Source organism: Carassius auratus, chromosome 50, assembly GCF_003368295.1.
Source record: "Carassius auratus strain Wakin chromosome 50, ASM336829v1, whole genome shotgun sequence".
Classification (NCBI taxonomy): domain Eukaryota; kingdom Metazoa; phylum Chordata; class Actinopteri; order Cypriniformes; family Cyprinidae; genus Carassius; species Carassius auratus.
Window position 1 is genome coordinate 11445458 of NC_039292.1, and position 12746 is coordinate 11458203.

Consider the following 12746-nt stretch of genomic DNA (forward strand, 5'->3'; position numbering starts at 1 on the left):
AGAATGCTGAGACATCACAGATGATTCATTTTATTTATTTATTCCAACTTCCAAGTGGTCTAGTCTACGTTAGCAGGGCCGTTTGAAGGAATTTGGGGGCCCCAAGCAAAATGGACATAGAGGCCCCCCGACCCCCGCACGCAAAGCCTACAGGAACCACAGCATACACTCTAAAAACTGCTGGGTTGAAAACAACCCAATTTGGGTTATTTTGACAACCCAGCGCTGGGTCAAAAAGGGACGAACCCAGCGCTGGGTTGTTTTAACCCAACCAGTTGGGTTATCATATTTAACCCAGCCTGCTGGGTTGCCTTTTTTATAGTTTAAAATGACTATATTGCAGGGTTTAAAAAAACAGAGTGGGTGTTTTTTTATCAGTGTATTTCAGAAGGAAAACTACTGTATTTAGAAAATGTTCGATATCATTTCGCATGTGCTTGATAAGGCAGCGTTTGTGAGCTCAGTACCGCTCTGCAGCCGTTACCGGAGAAACCTACCTCTCCCGCTCTTAGCGCCTCCTGCTGGCAGAAAATAAACTCGCAGAGTGCAGCCATGTGGGGAAACAATGCATTTCTACGTTAAAATTAACCCAAATTGAGCTAGGCATTAAACCTACAAATGTTGTTCATTTTAAATATCACTTTTACACACAAATAATAATAACCAAAAGGAAAATATTTATTAAAAACAAGAGAAAAGTCAAAAAGTAACATGTTAGAAGAAATGCAGAAAAGGATGGCATTAACAGCTACAGAATTCATAAAGCATTGAACATTTGATGAATATAACTTAAGATCAAATTGGACTTTGTTCAATTGTATATATTGTATTAAAATATACGAAAACACATACAATAAATTTACAATTAGTTAGGTTTTTTTCCAACTATTCTGGCATGACAGTACACAAATAAATCACAACATTAACTTTGATATTATAACATTTAACAGACGCATGTGTGTGTGTGTGTGTGTGTGTGTGTGAAAGAATGTGAGCAGGTGTATGAATGACAGAGTGTAAACTAAACAACACAGAAAAAGCATTTAACTTTTTTTTTTTAAAACAAATTATGCACTTACAGTTTGTTTCATAGTCCATGAATACAGATCATGCATCACAGTCAATTTTCATGATCTCTTTAGCATAACTGATGTAATCATGAAGAAACCCCATCAGCACAGCATGTGACATCTTCTACATCATCCAGGGCAGCGTCCTCCTTTAAAACCACCGCTGTTTAGGGGAAAGTTTCTCCTCTCTGACCAGCATTCATCCCAGTCACCGCCTGTTCTTCATCAGTTGCCTAAGAGAAACACATTTGAAAAAATTAAACATTAAACTATCCATTTTCAGGTAGAGGTGTATTCACATCCGTAAGGATAGGTAAATAATCGGTTTTAAAGTTTCAACACTTTGTGCGGTTGTTTAATGTCTCAGTCCACCACAGCGCTTCAGAATGCTATAATGGCAGCACTAGTGTGAGGACATGCGATATTGTTTGAATAAATATTGCTTTCAGAAAGCTTCTTTACTGAAACATTAAAACAGACATGACATTCACATACCTCACAATATTCACGTACATGGAGGGCTGCTCTTCAAACCGTTAGTTCACCAAATAATTAAAATGTTTATAATTTACTCTCCCCATGTTTTTCCAGACTCATACAAAATCTGCTCATTTTTTGGAAAACATATGAATATATTTAATATTCTCTTTTTGTGTCCTCCATTGCTGGTCTGGGAGACCAGTATTTTATTTTGAACATACATGTTTGCTATCATATAATTTAAGATGTATTCATATATAAATATCAGAATTTACTTCTACAATAACTCTATATTTATGAAGCTTGAAAATACTGATTATCTAAACTATAAATGGATTAACAAATATTATGAGAAAACTAAAAATATATTAATTTATGTTGTAAAGACAGACAAAAGTCTTATAGGTTTGGAATGACTTGAGGGCAAGTAAATGATTTTTTGTGTGAACTTTACCTCTAAGAGCGAAGACCAAGAATAATGACTCTCCAAATCAGACAACTCCAAAGTTGGTTTGAGTTCTGCAATAAAAAACACAGACATCAATGGTCTTAATGAAATGAGCACGTAATCACACTGTTGTTGCATCAAAATGTGAAGTAAACTGGCAGGAGACAACAGAAAAATTTATTTTCTAAAAATAACTTACATAAAATCTCAAAGGAATGATGCTCTCCCATGTCTCTTGCTTTTAACATCTACAAAAACAAAAAACAAACATTATCTTACTCTTAGTAAAACACAACAACAACTGATAACATGAAATTATGAAGTTTACTTACCTTATATGATCTTTCCCTCTCTTCAGAAGAAGCTGAGAAAACCACCTCCTCACACAAGCAGACTTGTGTGTCCTTAACTCCAGTTAGTTTGAGTTCTGCAAAGAGGTTTCAATAAAATATTAACATATACATACATACATATATAAAATCACACTGTTTTTGCATCAAAATGTGAAGTTAACAGACAGGACACAACAGAAACATTAATTTTCAAAAAAAAAAAAAAGTAATAATAATTTAACTTACATCAGTCTCAAAAGAATGAAGTTATCTTGTCTCTGGATTTCAACATCTAAACACCTCCTCCTCATCCTCACACAGGTCTGTGACTCCTCACACAAACAGCTTCTGTGTCTTTAACTCTCAGCGCGAGGACAATGAAAACAGGAGCTGGACAAGTCTGAAATATTACATGTAAAACATACTTTTAACAGTTACCACTTCAACAGCCTCTAAATAATTATGCTAGTCTTCACTACACAATGCCGTTTCCTTTAGGAGACAAACATACATTCAGTTTAACCGCGACAAATTCACATGAGCGTAACCGTGACCATAACCGTCTGTTAACGCCTCAAAAAGTACAGATAATGTTAAATCTTATGTAAATATGACAAAATACATTCACAGACGTTATATTAAAAGTACATCCTCCGTTCAGTAACGTTATATGAGGCAGTTAAGACCTCCGTGTCTGAGGCGAAAACCGCGTCCGTTTTTTTTTTTTAAATATATATATAACGTTAAGCTCCTTTGTTTCCGCCTTTCATAAAACCTTCCGCCTTTCATACAACCGGGTAAACAATAAAAGATAACTTTACATTTTGAATATTTACTTACCATAGTCTTTCACTCGCTTCTCGCTTCTATCACGCTGAGAAAATGGCGGCTGCTCGCACTGGAGACGTACGATTTTGACGTGACGTGCGTGCTCTCCTTCACATCCGCGTCCTCAACCCAGCCCGCTGGGTTAAAAAAGATAGTTATTTTCAACCCAAACTTGGGTTAAAACATCCCAAAGTCCTATCCAACGGCCTCAACCCAGCAGTTGGGTTGAAAAAACAACCCAGCGTTTTTTAGAGTGTAGCCATACAGTTTAAGTTCACCCACACTTTATATAAATAAATAAGGTTTACAGTGAAAATACTGCTTGAAAAAATAGTTTGGTGGAAATTCAATAGTGATCTGCACTATTTTTTTTTCTAATAATATGACAGCACACACTTATCAGTTTAAACTCTGGGCTGTGCAGGATATCAGCTATAATTATAGAGCTTGTGGTACATTGTGCTATACAGAGGAAACATCAGCACTGAGAAGTGATGCATCTGTTGATGTTGAGCATGAAGTTGATGGTTTAGCTGGGAAAATAATTGAAAAAAAAAAAAAATCTGAAATTACCTTTTAAGTAGGCTATGTTTTACCATTTCACTGTTAGCATATTGAAAGAGGTCACTATTAACAGCTCAGGGGTGCGTTTCCAAAAACCATAGCTGCTAACTAAGTTAGATGGTGGACACTTTATAATAACAATCATTAATAGATGGTAAACTGATAGTTAATTAACATTTAGTTAAATTGTCATTTAATTGTTAGCAAACAGTATTTTTACTTATTATAAAGTTTACTGAAAACTTAAAGATATGTTAGCATTTCCATATTTTGATATTAGAAGGGAAGGGATGCAGGAAGCTGCTTTCACTACCAATGCTTAAAAACATCCCAAGATAATGTTTGATGCACGGAATTTATTGTGGAATAGCCACTTTCATCTAGGGCTGTAGCTATCGAATATTTTTGTAATCGAGTATTCTACCAAAAATTCCATTGATTAATCAATTAATTGGATAAAATGTGTTTTTGCTCAGTTAAAGTGCAATATTAATTATGCAAGAGAAAATAAGACTTCTGGGTCTCTTAAAATGAGCAACTAGTTTCCTTTTTTAGATTTTTTTTTTAATGCATAGAATGCAATGGATACATCAAAAATAAACATTGAATTATTATCCATTGTTTCTCTGTCTGTACTCGTACTGTGAACAATGACAATAAAGTTGAAAGATGAATTAAGTGCATTTAAGTGCCATTCAGTTGGGTTTTTAAATAAAGCATTTTCTGAGATGCACATTAAGCATTAAACACCAAACATTAATTTATCTTTTAATTATTGAAAATTAAGCAAAGTTTTTGGTAAACAAAGGGGATTTAATATTAAAAATAAAACATGGAATAAATTTTGTGTGATTAAACCAAACAAAATAACGTTTGATTTTTTTTTTAGTAGTAGGCTATGTACATTCTGCAGAACAATAGTAATACATCTCTGGCAAATACTTGTCCAAAACAGGACTTTTATTTTGACGGGTTGACGTACTTTTACAGCTCTGTGTATCGGTCAAATTCTCATGAAGTGACTGTCAGAGCAGTTCTGGAGATGTTGTTCATGTGTTCTCCTCTTATTTAGTGAGACCGCAGATGCTGAAAATACCGTGAGCGTCACGCGCGCTTTAGTGTCTGTAATAAAGGAAGACGCGCTTCTGCTCCCATTAGACACGCAGAACATGCAGGATTCATATTTAAACAGACTGTTCCGGCTTAATATTTACAGATATTAGTCCATATCGTGATTTGATGTAAGTGCAATGACATATTTTTAATAAATTAATTCAAAATTTGGCAAATAACGTGTCATTCTGCGTTAAACTGTAAATTCTGTTTTTATGACTGGATTCTGCGATTCCATCCGCGTTTTCTTCATCGAGGAAATCATAGGGCCCTAGTTGTGGTATAGTTACCAGCTTTATCTTGCAATGGACAAACGCCACGACGTTCTCTATGTTCCTCAAATCAAAACACTGCTGACTCCTTGCAGCATGCGATTTCTGTTCTGTGTCTTCTTTATCCCGTAAAAAAAAAAAAAAAACATGTTTACAGTAACCATATTCCTTCCGTTCGAAAAAAAAGTTGCACTAACTGTTTGTTACAAGCAGCATTTGCCATCAGGCAGGTAAATAACATAAACATATTTTTGCTAGCCTGAGTTACCTGCTGCAAAATTACACCATTTGTAAAAGACTGAAAAGTAGATCTATTTTATCCAGTGTAATTTATCACTTACCACTATCTTGTTTTTTTTCTTATCCTCCTCTTCCTTTCTCTTCTTTCTATTCTGGCTTCCTAAAGCATAATTCCGCTTCATGACTGCCGAGGAAGTTTTGTATTTTGCCGGTAGCAGAGATCACGTGGTTGGCTGGCTGCTTGTCAGTGACTACTGAGAGGGGCCCCCTTGAGGGGGATCGGGATAACACTGTCATTACACGTTACTGCATTGACGATCCAAGGAGCGCTCACACAGTGTCGTTGCATTTTAATCTTAACCAGTCATTGTCTTGGGGCCCGAGACCAGCTCGGGGCCCCAAGCAATTGCTTGGTTTGCCTGCCTTGTTGCGATGGGCCTGTACGTTAGTTATGAATAAATTATGTTAACCGTTTCGGGCTTTAAAAAAAAGCTGTCAATCAAAATGTACTTGTCGGGCTCGGGTCCTGTCGGGCCTAAGCCCGATTACAGCTTTACACCTGGTTGTTGGAGCTAAACCACTGGATGTGCTTAAATTCATCTGTGAAAAAGGGATGGAATTAATTTTTCCAAATGTTTTTGTAGCATTGAAAGTGCTTTTCACTCTCCACATCACTGTGAGCTCTGGAGAACGCAGTTTCTTAAAGCTTATACTGATTAATAATTATCTCCGAAATACAAGTTAAACTCGAGGACGCAATCAAAGCGTTTGCCGCTGCAAAAGCCCAACGCGCACGCTTCTGAAATGTAGGCTATTAGTTGTGTGAATGTGTGTTTGTGTGTATCAGTCAAGAAAAGATACCTCCAGTACTTAAGAGCTAAAAAGTTGTCTGCATATGTTTAGTTTTATTCTGTATACACTATCTATTATAAAGCTGAAATTATATGCAGCTGCTGCATTGTGTACTTTTTTCACGCTGCAGTATAAAAACAACCTTCTGAAAAAAAGTGTAATTTTATAGAATTGCTTTTAAAAATTTGTTTACATGCATCTTAAGTAGTGTGAGGTGGGGGCGGCACGATGGTGCTCTGCCTAGAGCAGCATTTGAGCTTGCACCGGCCCTGATGACGCCATATCTTCCGAAAATGTATGGATTCGACGTCGAGACAAAACGCAAAGGCGGCGTTTTCAAATATATCCACTCTGGGACCCGGTTTCAAAACATTGGTTTTACTCTTCCAAAACGCCAGATCTGTGTGGACGAAAACGCCTATCCGCTAAAAAGATTGTGTGCCGAAAAAAAAAAAAAGAGGAAAAGATAAAAATCTCGGACACCCTATCAAACGTCATTGGATAGTGCAGGAAGGAAGAGGAAGAGGAAGAGGAGGAGGAGGAGGCGGCGGAGGAGGAGGATGATGAGGCGCGTTATGACAGACCTTCAAAGAACAATAAAGATATGTATTTTTTTCTGTTCAGTTTTTTGTCTTATTTTTGTTCTTGTACTATTTGATTGTTCTTGTAAATACATAATGTACATTTCTATATTTTGGACTTTTATTTATGTTGCCTAGCAGGTTTTATGTCTTATTTTTCTTCTTGTACTATATTTTTTGTATTGTACTATTTGATTGATCTTGAGTAAATAAATAATGTACATTTCTACATTTTGGACTTTTATTTATGTTGCCCAGCAGCTATGGATTTTAATTTTACTATTTTAGGTGAACATATAGGTATATATACGTGCATATATGTGTACATATATGTGTAAATATATGTGTGCATATATGTGCATATATGTACATATAATATAGGAAAACGACCAATTTTATATATGTCACATATATTAAAAACCTATATCAAAACCTATATTGAAACATATATGTTTATATAGGTTCTTTCCATGTGGGTAGTTTGTCATTGTACTGTTTTATTGTTGTTGTTCTCTTTGCCAAAATAAAAAAGAATCCATCTGTAAAGCATTCATTTCAATTTTAGTGAAAGGTTTAAATATGTAAACACAACAAGACAATGATCTTTTCTTGCGTGACACCAGGATTGTGAATTCTAAAGAAAAAACTTTTAAATCCTCAGTCCTGGTGTTACTGGTAAAACTGGTTCCCCTTCAAGGGAACATCGAACTGCGTCGAAGGACACTTTGGGGGAAGCCCCTCAGCGTAGCGCCACTGAAGTATGAATGAAAATAAGCCAATCTTGATTGGTGTTGCGTCATGACGTAATGTGTGACGGCATATGCGGAAGCTATAAACAGGACGCCGGCACACAACAGAGACAGCTTTCTGTTCTTCAGCAAGGGCTCTCTGTCTTGTTTGTCTTATTTGGTGTTGTATTGTCTAATAGTCACAAGCATTATTATGGCGAGAACAAGCAGTTTCACGAGGTGTGTGCATCCCTGCCCACGTTATATAACGGGTGGGGACACACACCGTATGTGTGTGCATTGTTTGGGAGTGCAGCATGCATGGGCAGCTCTCGAGGAGGATGGTTGCGAGGATTGTGAGAGATTGCCAATCCGTGTGCTGCGCTCCCGCCTGGCCGTTTGCAGGATGGGCCACCCCTCACACTTTTATTAGATTTCACAGCCTGGACATTCCATTGACACCTGGCACCCTTGTGCTTTCGTCCTAAGTGTGCCTGTGCGCAGCTTCACACTAGGACAGGCAGGGCTCGTTGTGGCATAGTGGGTACTCGTTCCCCCAAAGTGTCGTTCGACGCAGTTCGATGTTCCCTTGAAGGGGAACATCTCGGGTTATGACTGTAACCCTTGTTCCCAGAGACGTTTTGTTGCAAGATTAAATACCAATGTGGGACTTCTTCACAGTGACATTTCGATCCCTAGTCTAAACACATAAATCTAATTGCCATTGGATTTCCAAGTTGTCACAAGTCAAGGGAGACACATTTGCCCAGAGATAACTTTTCTTGATATCAGATTATGGAGCAGATCTTGCCTGTATGTGTTCACACAAAAAGTCGACTTCTTTTATTGAGGTGGGGAGGTGGTTTGAAAAGTGATTTTAATCTGATTTTTACAGACGCATATCAGTTTGCATGCTCTGGCTGCTCAAATGGGATTTCAAATGGTCTTCATCATTCTTAACAATATTTTGAAAAAAAATAATAGTGATGCATGGCAAAGTCAGCCATGACTTCATGGAAAATCACAATATCTACCAGAGTTCTGAACCACGACTCAACATCCCACTTGAAAGTAGGGAGATGATGCCCCTACATTTTGTCTGCATCTGTTATGGAAGCCTCATCACATTGGTAGGTACCCAATAGTTTAGTTATGTCTGGACACACTAATCTGTTTTGCTCATTTGCTTCTAAACAACAGAAATACAATGGTTACCATGGGTACCCATATACGCAAAGCAGCTCTGTGAATATAAACACTATTTTATTAGTTATAAAGGGAAAATGTGATTTTTTTTTTACAAAACCTTACTGAAGAAAGACAGTTACTGTTCATCCATTATGCTTCCCAGTCTTAAGTTTAAATACACTCCCACTCCTTGCTCTTCTTTCAAGCGGACATTTTTCAGAGTCAGCAGTGAGTGACACAAAGAGAACAAAAGCATTCAAGATCTGACAGAATTAAATGAATTTGTTTTCCTAGAAGGACAAAGAAGACACTGGGTGGTTACCAAATGTACACACAATCTTTCTCACTCATCTCATTTTGTGAGCTTGACATTGTTCCTTTTGAATGTGCCTGATGTATTTATTTCTAGTTTTGCGGTTTAAAACAAGGTTGAAAGCTTAACTTGGGCAGCATCTTTGTACAACAAAGTAGGACACAGAACAACACAATTGCAAACTCAAGTTAGACAGCAAGTTTATAATGCATCACAAAAGTAAATTCGCTAATTTAATTAAAGTTCCTCTTCAGGAACTCGAGCTGCGTCAACTGCGCTTTGGGGAACGCGCTTAGCGTGGTCGACTCTGAATATTGTGGTAATCAGTCCCATGGAAGAGCGTGACGTCAACAAGCGCTCTGTGTGTGAATGTCACTTGTTTGTCTTGTGAGTCTTATTTACTGTTGCCTGTCCAGTTAGAGCTCCTAGACATGCCGAAGAGCAAGGCGAAATCAAAGCATAGTGAAAGCGATTACAAATCACGTTATAGGTTGTGTGTTCCTCCCTGCCCGCGATATATAATGGGTGGGGATACACACAGCTTATGCGTCGTTTGCCTGGGAGTGAAGGGGGCCGACTGTCCACACTGTGAGCGAATGTCGGTGCGGCTGCTTTGTTCCCGGAGGGCCCTCTTCGAGGAGGGGGCCTTTGCCAGTATTCCCCACGGTGCTGGTCCCGCTTCTGCCGAGGCAGAACGGCGGCTGCACTCGTGGGGTTCACAAGTGGATTTGGTGGAGGGAATGGAGACGGGCCAGTCCCTATCTCCTTCCACTTCCGCCAGATCTGGCGCCCAATCCCTGGAGTCGGAAGCACGCTCTGCGATTCCGTCCACCCAGGGAGAGGGATCTACGCTCCGCCTGTCTTCCTTCGAGGAGGTTGATGTGGAGTCGGTCAACAGGGATTTGCCACCCCATTCGCCGCAATATGAGGAGCTCTTGGAGGTGGTAACTCGCGCCGTGGACAAATTAAGTATTGAATGGCCTGCCAAAAAAAAACAACTGAACTGCAGCGAAGCAATCTTGATGAACGCTTCCTGCGCGAGTCAGCCACCTCCCAGCCGGGGCCTTCCATTCTTTCCCGACCTGCATGATGAGATTGCCAGGTCGTGGAAATGCCCATTTTCGGCCCACCTCTACATCCCCTTGTCTGATTACTATTGAAATGTGGTGGGGATGGGAGAGTACGGCTATAGAGCGATGCCCCGGGTGGAACAGATGCTCGTGAGCTATCTGTCCCCCGGTGCGGCATCGTCTCTGAAGGCCCTGACACTGCCCTCAAAGTCCCTCAGAACAACATCGGCTTTGGTGGGCAAAGGGTATGCGGCTGCAGGTCAGGCTAGTGCGTGTCTGCACACCATGGCGGTGTTACAGGCGTACCAAGCCAACATACTTAAGGAGCTAGACGAGGGAGAGGAGATCAAGTCACACGATATATCTGAGTTAAGAAGGACCGCTGATCTCTCCCTCCGCGCCACCAAGGAGACTGCCTGATGGATTGGGCGGTCCATGGCAGCTATGGTGGCTGCGGAGAGGCACTTATGGTTGACCCTGTCTGATATGAAAGAGCGGGACAGGGTCTGCCTACAGCCTACTGACCTGTTTGGCGACGAGGTCAATTCTGTCGTCGACAGGTTTCAGGAGGCCCATAAACAAGCGACGACATTGCCCCAGCCGCACCCTAGCTCCTCGTATCGCGAGGCACAGAAACAGGGCGTCGTCTTTCGTGCTCCTCCAAACCCTCTAGAAAGAAATAAGCCACACCTCTACTGTGTATAATTATTATGCATTTTGGCAGAGGTCAGCTCTTCCTTTCTTTACATGACTCTCTCTCTCTTTCAGTTCCTGCCACAGTCTTCTGGTATTTTAACAAGAGAGGCTGTTTCATACCTAACTGACACAGGTTTCCTCTCTAGGTACTTAAAGAACTCAACATGGGACTTAACAATCAGAGGATTATGAAAATAATCTCCATCCTCTCTCTGAGTATAACCATGTTTGTCTTCATGCTGAACTATCAAGGACAAGGGACAAATTGCCCTCATAAGGAAGAGCCAGTCTTCAATAACTTACTAAAGCAAGATGCTGGAGAAATACAAGCTTGTTCTGCTATTATCCAAGGAGACATGAATGGAGTGGACAAGGAGGCTTTCGAGAAAATCCAAGCAACCAGAGTCATTCTATCTCAACGCAACCAAGGATTGTCCATCCTACATCAGAGACAGAGGATTTCTGACTGTTTCTATCAGAAAGAGGAGAAATATTTCCCCATTACTTACTCCACGGTGATCCATGAGAAGATTGAGATGTTTGAAAGGCTCCTGAGAGCCATTTACACTCCTCACAATGTGTACTGTGTTCACGTGGACCAGAAGTCTCCTGAGATCTTTAAACAAGCAGTAGGAGCCATTGCATCCTGCCTGACCAATGTATTTGTGGCCAGCAAACTGGGGAGTGTGATTTATGCCTCCTGGTCTCGAGTTCAAGCGTACATCATCTGCATGCAAGATCTGCTCAAGTCACCTGTCCAGTGGAAGTATCTGCTCAACACCTGTGGTACTAATTTCCCCATTAAAACCAATGCCAATGGTCCACCCTCTAAAACACCTGAATGGAAAGAACAGTTTGGAGTCCGAGGATGCAAAGGGCAACAATTGGCGCTGGCAGTATCATCACAATGTTATGCACGTTGTGACTCAGACAGATGTCAAAAAGTCACCTTCACCAATAAAGAGCCCCGTGTTCTCAGGAAATGCTTACTTTGTGGTTTCAAGAGAGTTTGTGGAGCACATCTTCAAAAGCAAAATTATTCAAAACTTAATAGAATGGGAGAAAGACACATACAGTCCAGATGAGCACATGTGGGCAACGTTACAGCGGATGCCTTCAGTACCAGGATCCAATCCTCCAAACATCAAGTACCAACAATCAGACATGAACACGATTGCTCGTTTGGTGAAGTGGAGCTACCTTGAAGGAGATCTAAACAGTGGAGCTCCCTACCCACCATGCATTGGGACACACAGACGGGCAGTTTGTGTCTATGGAGCTGGAGATTTGAAATGGATTGTGCAGCAACACCATCTTTTGGCAAAAGAGTTTGACCAAGAAGTAGATGATATAGCAATCAAATGTATGGAGGCATTTTTAAGGTACAAAGCTATTTATGGTCGAACATTACTGATAAAAATCTGACATTATTTTATTATGTTTTTATGCATATGTTTTTTGTTTCTATAATATAATAACTTATCTATGCAGATCAATGTTTGATGTTTCTATAATATAATATATGTTCTATGGTCATATTGTTATAAGGATGTTGCAAATTGTTAAATAAAATGAAATAACTATTTGTACCCTTCAGAAAAGCTCTCTTTTTGCTATGCATACCATTTCATATAAACCAACCAATTTGCTAATAACTTGAAAGTTTGAAAATTGTTTTAGTATGGCCTATGAAAAAGGAGTTTTTAAAAACAACAACTAAGAATGAATGTGACACATAATGTAAAAAAAAGATCTATGTTTATACCAGTATTTGCCTGCAGTATGTGCTATTCACTTTTACAAGTGTTTTTGAAGAGAAGTTACATTTGTACAGCCTTCATACAACATTGCAAAGATGACAAAATTTACTCAGTAGCTGTTCTGCAGCAAAATATAAAGGGCAATTGTGTTTTACACCATACAAGGAATGAATGACAATTACTCTACTCTCTGCATTGACAAAGCTCGAAT

The 12746-nt window shown here is 39.4% G+C and overlaps 1 pseudogene; it reads left to right on the forward strand.

Moving 5' to 3' along the window:
* Positions 1 to 10939: 10939 nt before the first annotated feature.
* On the forward strand, positions 10940 to 12307 carry LOC113067017 (beta-1,3-galactosyl-O-glycosyl-glycoprotein beta-1,6-N-acetylglucosaminyltransferase 3-like; annotated as a pseudogene).
* Positions 12308 to 12746: the final 439 nt, after the last annotated feature.